The sequence below is a fragment of the Canis aureus genome, chromosome 13 (genome assembly GCF_053574225.1).
Source record: "Canis aureus isolate CA01 chromosome 13, VMU_Caureus_v.1.0, whole genome shotgun sequence".
Lineage (NCBI taxonomy): Eukaryota > Metazoa > Chordata > Mammalia > Carnivora > Canidae > Canis > Canis aureus.
This window is the reverse complement of record NC_135623.1, coordinates 65,877,116-65,883,608: the sequence shown is the minus strand read 5'-3', so window position 1 is coordinate 65,883,608 and position 6,493 is coordinate 65,877,116. Positions and strand designations below refer to the sequence as shown.

Here is a 6,493-nt window from a genome sequence, read left to right as displayed (position 1 = left end):
AAATTGAGATGATTTGCATATGTCTACATGAAAGAATAAAAGTAGATGGTGAGTAGATTTACTTTTATTGAAAGTGCAGTGAACCCTCTATAAAAGTACCTAAGAGGGATGCAAAGTTGATCTGATTTAAGAAGAACGTGACACTGGTATATCATCTTCACAATTACCAGTAGCAGTAGCATCCTTTGTTAACATCATAGTGACATGTAATAACAATAGAACACCAGCAGTTGTAAAATTCTTAGTAAAAATAGTATAAATAGGAGCAACAATATTTATAGATGTTGGAAAGTAATGTCCAGTTTTGGACAAAGCCACAGTTCTAAGGTCAGTGAGGTAAAATTGATTCTGAAATAACAACAACAACAACAAAACAATAAATGGGATTTGACAGAAAATTAGCTTATATAATGTAGAATCATCAGATGACAGAAATGATTTTGAAAGCTAATAAAAAGGGTATTCATTCAGCCACAAATACTTATTGACTTATTTTTATGTGCTAGGTATTCAGATAAATTCTGAAGCCTTGCAAGTGAGCAGAACAGACAGGGCCCCCATTTTTTAGCTACTTTTATTCATGACAGTATGAACAGCTTATGAATACGATTGTTATTGTTATTTTATTTATTCTTGGTTATTCAATAAAGTCAACTGAGAACTGGTTTAAAAGCCATTTTAACAATCATCTGAAGGCTCCTTTTTCTGATCTCTACTTAGTCATTAGGAATTATTTTGCATTGATGTGGTGTATCAACTAAACACAGAAGAAAAGAAAAGAAAAAGATGCTGCTATTTATCAAGGTAAGAAAGTTCAGCATGAAAAGATTAAAGCTGGCATTCAAAAAAAAAAAAAAAAACAGTTTTAGGTTTCTAAAGCTTATATTGCTACATAGTTCTGGCCTTACTGTGTAACTAGCAATCATGCTTGTAGCAGTTGGAATTAAAGTGTCTAATCCTTTGGAGTTGAGCAATGTTTTATGTCATTTACTCTCTTTGTAGAAACCCCCAAATTCTCTTCCTATTGTTATACACTGTTTGTCATGTATATAATACTGGCACCTGAAATAATTTTTGTTCTTATATCAATAAGATTATACAAATGTTATTCTTAGGTCGAAAATATTATGCTTAATAAATGCAGTTAGTTTTGAATTTATAGGATTTTCTGTATTTTTAAGGAGATGATGATGAAAGCAAACATCTTAAGGCACAACATCAATTTTATCAGTGAGCCTGGTTTCCATATTCCTTTTAAAAATATTTATGAGAGAAAAGAGTTAAAAATAAGTACTGATCATGTGTGTATCCTTTTTCTTTCCCTCTGCTAATAGATGAATAAAATAGTCCTCAACAGAGAGACTGAAGAAGAAGCCATTAGAAAATGTGTTCTGTTAAAATAAAGGAGTAAATTCAGAAAGTAAATTCAAAAATGAATAATCAGGTAATAATGTATTCAACACAAAGGAAGTATGGAGAGGATTCCCAGGATGACAGATGTGTGGCAGGCAAGAGAGGAATAGTATAGACTAAAACAGTAGGGTTGAGGATTTAAAGAAGGAGATCTCCATGAAAAAGAACACAGCTATTATATACGTAAGTGAAATATTTCATGTTTGATTTTTGTTTCTGGAGTATAAGTGATCACATTTCTATAAGAATACTGATAAAATTACCAATGAACTCACCAAAACATAGTCATTATTTCTAATATGTATTAATTACATAAGAGTTTCCTTTGGGGAGGAGGGGTACAACTATTAAACCAATTTTTGAAAAATAGAAAAAATGGTAACATAAATCTTAACAGGGCAGAAACCTAACATTAATAGTAAGAAGGCCTTAGAGCCAAACACATTTTTTATAAACTATGCATAAATCTCTTAAATCAACTTCATTATTCCTTTACAAGGATCTTCATAAAAATACACTTTCCTCAAGGAGAAGTCTATTCTCATAAAGTCTATTCCTAATATCAAAGTGGAACATGCCTACAGATAGTTTTCTTTCCCAATTTACATTGTGCTGGTGCCAATTCTAGTAATTAGCAGGGCACAAAAATAGGATACAAAAGAAGGTAACAACTGCAGCAGTAGAACCACAAGGCAGATAATTAAGAGTTCCCTCCCCCTCAAAAGAGCTAACATTTAGAAGGTGAAAACTTTTAAAATAATGACTATGTTAAGTTCTGGAAAATTCATGCCTTATTTCTACCTCCACTTGTCCAGTGACCATGGAAAACCAGATCTCCACCCCACTTGGGTCAGTCACTAACCGTGGGATCACATGCGTTCTACCAAAGCTCCAAAGTCCAGAAAAAGAGTGACAATGTTGGACTTTACCCAAGCCCTATACTTCCGGAAAACATCGGAGATTAGGAAGGAAATCCTCCTAATAATATTATGCTAGGGGCGCCAGGGTGGCTCCATTGGAGAAGTGTAAGACTTGATTTTGACGCAAGTCATTGGCACGTGAAACAAGCTTCTTCACTCTCAAAGATCCTTCTTGAGAACTGACTGAACACAAAGACAGATATTTCCTGCTGAGCTGTCCCATCACCCCACCTGCCCATCTCACTCCCCTACACCTGGCCTTACCTGTCTTTGTCTGCTCTTCCCTATCAAAGAAGATCCTTTTCCTGCCTAATCATTGAAGCGTTTATAGGTCTGATGGTTGGGGCATTTTCCCTATTTGCAATTGTTACTCTTCTCTTCTCTATTCCAGCAGTCTTTTCAAATAAAGCCTCTCCTTTAGGTCTAAATTTGTTTTTTGTTTGATAAGGTTGCCTCTCCCCCTGGAGCCTCTTGGTAAAACATAGGCTTCCTCTGATCCTCTTCTCTTTCATTTTTAATGTGCCATGTAAATTCAACTCTGTTAATTTCAGGGCATATCTACTGTGATTATGCCAAGTGCTAAATTTGCTTGATAAAATTGTGGATGAAAATGTTAGCAGTCTGTCTTTTCAATTTTTTTTGAAAATTTATTAAATATCAGGGACTTACCCTCTTTAATCTCTATGGCAACACAGTAGAGTAGATTTTATTACTTAGACCCATTTTATAAAAAAGATAATTTAAACTGGATGAAGGTTAAATAACTTGTTTGAGCTACTCAGCTATTATATAGCAGACCTATCATTTCAACCCAAGTTTGTTCAACACCAGATTGCACTTAATTTATGTCACTTTTATGCACACACACACACACACACAGTTAGATTCAGTTTTTACTGGTCACCTAAAAGATTGGAGTGACAGAATGATCAAGCATTCTATACATTAATTAGTGTAATTTTAGTATGTTAATACTCTCAATGTTTAGCATATTTAGCACAGCAATCACCTTTATAATTAGTTAAGTGGTGGACTGAACTTTAGTTATTAACCTGAGTTAAAGTGATAGGTGTGAATACGATCACTTGTAGGGGACATATACAATTACACACTACTGTTAAGAGTTAGAGAAAGAGGAAGTTAAGAAAGTGTTATTGAAAGGGTATCTGGAAAACCAGATGAAAGCGTAATCACCAATGCTAAAGGAAAGTGGAATTTCAAGGATAAGACAGAGGGTTGTTAAACGCAGGAAAATAACATAAAAAATGACCGAATGATTTTTGCTTTTGGAAGTTAGTCCTCATTAACAACTCTGGCAAAGGAAGTTTAGGTGAGCTAAGCCCAAAACTTAGTGGTATAGAAGGGTGGAGGCAAGGAAGTGTGAACATAGATGATAAACTAAATAAACTATTGCACAAAAAAAGATGGCTGTAAATGGATGGGTAGAGATATAGGACTAAATGTAGGGAGATGTGGGTATAAGACAAGTTCACTTTTTTTTTTAATTTTTATTTTTTATTTATGATAGGCACACAGTGAGAGAGAGAGAGAGAGGCAGAGACACAGGCAGAGGGAGAAGCAGGCTCCATGCACCGGGAGCCCGACGTGGGATTCGATCCCGGGTCTCCAGGATCACGCCCTGGGCCAAAGGTAGGCGCTAAATCGCTGTGCCACCCAGGGATCCCGACCAGTTCACTTTTTAAAGATCTATCTATTTTATTTATTTATTTATTTATTTATTTATTTATTTATTTATTTATTTAGGGGAGGGGAGAAGGGAGAGAGGAATTCTTAAGCAGACTCTTTGTGGAGCCTGGAGCCCCACATGAAGGTGCATCTCACGACTCTGAGATTATGACCTGAGCTGAAAAGAAGAGTCAGATGCTGAACCGACTGAGTCACCCAGGTGTCCCAAGACAAGTTTAGTTTTTAATACCCATATTAAAATGTGAGCTTACCCATATTCAGAGTTCGAGAAACAAATCCAGAGGAAGACGGTGGGATAATATACTGGGAAGAAAAGTAATTTATGTAGTTCACTGCATAGGCAGAGGATAATGAAATCAAGGGTACATGCAGAGTGATTGGTCTCTAAGGGGGAAAAAATCAGAGGGAAAGAAAAAGTGATGAAGTCCAATTAGAATGATTTTAAGAGAAAGATGTGGGACATCATATCTGATGGACTCTGTTATCTTGCAGAAATCAGAAAAGTGGTTATATGCTGAGGGATGGAGATCATACCTAGCTGTATTGGTGAATATTTTTCAAGAACTACTGGGAGAGTTGGAGAACACACTAAGGATTTGTAGATAGGCCTGGGCACTGAATTTTTGCTAAAATTAAAGATCATGAATTATTAGTCACACTTTTGTGTGCGGCATTTAGCTTCTAAAAGGATATTTTTTATTTCATGTGCAACTACTTTTTCCATCACTTTCAATGGCAGGAGATATTTAATTTGAATATAAATTCTTAGTTCATCACACTTGATTTTAAAAAACTGGAAGTGAAATCTATTTGAAATGTTAAAGTTATTTAAATGCATGAAAGTTTACATCCATATTTATGTAAATTATAAAATCCTGTGTGTCTAGATTTGATAGAAATGTTAGCTGAATGACACTGTGTTTTCATTTTGATGGTTGTTCTGGAACTGGAATCTAGCAATGCATTTTGATATGATGATTTAAAATCCAATTTGACATGTACTAAAAAATTTCTAGTCAATAAATCTCTTTAATCTTTTAAGTTTTTTCTGAGCCAAAGTTATAAGAATGTTAGCCCTTGTCCCTAAAGTTATCATCATAAAAGGCTTCAAAGTATTTTTTACCCCTCTACTGTCAGAATAGAAATCAAGTTGAAAAAAGCTATATGTAAGTGCCTTTATGACACTGTAGAGATAGGATTTGTTTGCTTTTCTCTGAAAACATCAAGTAAACATTAATACTGTACCATCCAGTCAAGTTTTATTTCAGATGGGTCATCATAGCCCTAGGGTATACAAGCTCCTTTTGAAATGCAAATGCTTAATTTTTGTAAGGAATATTTAACTCAAATTGCTTTACAGAATTATTAGACTTTTAAATGCAATCTTCAGGGATATTAAAATATAACATGCTATTTATTAACTGTCAAGTTCACAGAGCTTCGATTACCTAACATAATTTCGACAGGTACTGTGCTGTTTCTAAGAATAAAGTTTTAAGATAAATATACCCTAAGGCAATTGACGTTAGTGATTATAAAGCTTATAGATATGGATATACTGCTGGCATGTTTAAAGAATCTGTATTAAAATTCCTAGAATATGAAGTATTGATTTACTTACTTTGATATAAATAAAAAACGTACATTTAAACTATCTTGTGACTAAGTCTTATGTATATGCTAAATCTAAAGAAAGAGTTAGGCCACCTGGATGGCTCAATCAGTTAAGTGTCTGACTTTGGTTCAAGTCAGGGTCCCATGGTCCCTGGGTTGAGCCCCATGTCGGGCTCCCTGCTCAGAGGAATCTGCTTCTCCCTCTACCTCTACCCTGCTTGTGCTTTCTCTCAAATAAATAAATGAAATCTTTAAAAGAAAGAAACAGTCAAATGGGCTCCCTTCATCAGCAAGAAGCCAGCTTCTTCTTCTCTCTCCCCCTCCCTCTGCTCGTGTTCCTTTTCTCTCTCTCTCAAATAAATAAATAAAATCTTTTAAAAAAAGAAAGAAAGAAAAAGTTAGACTATTATTTGGTTTGCCTTTATTTACTTAGTATTAGATGAAATGCAGATAGTATAATAGGCAGGTAAACTATGGAAAGAAATTCACAATATAAACTGTTTTGGGGATCTTCCAAATATCTTCCAAATAATGGCTTCGCCTGTATGAAAATTTGTTGACTGGACCACGTAAGAAGTTTTGTATGCTGTTGTCAGTGCTGGTCAAATAACAATCATGAATACATTTTACACATGCCTTAGAGTGTCTTGCGCCAGATGATGGTAACTTTGGGTGGATAAAAGCATGCCAAATATCCTTGGCTATGTATGCTGCCAGGATGCACATTAAAGGGTCATGGATTAAATGTACCTGGATAGCCCACCAGTTGGTTAACAGGGAGGAGATAAGCTCTTTCTACTTTTGAAGGTTTCATTTCCTCTAGTTTGACAAGGACTTTA

General features: G+C 35.0%; 1 long non-coding RNA gene across 1 annotated transcript; it reads left to right on the top strand.

The window, feature by feature from the left end:
* The first annotated feature begins 234 nt into the window (after positions 1 to 234).
* On the top strand, positions 235 to 5,941 carry LOC144281700 (uncharacterized). The gene is made up of 4 exons (XR_013350121.1): positions 235 to 327; positions 721 to 804; positions 1,335 to 1,596; positions 2,229 to 5,941. It is a non-coding gene; the product is annotated as an uncharacterized LOC144281700 (long non-coding RNA).
* The last annotated feature ends 552 nt before the right edge of the window (positions 5,942 to 6,493 follow it).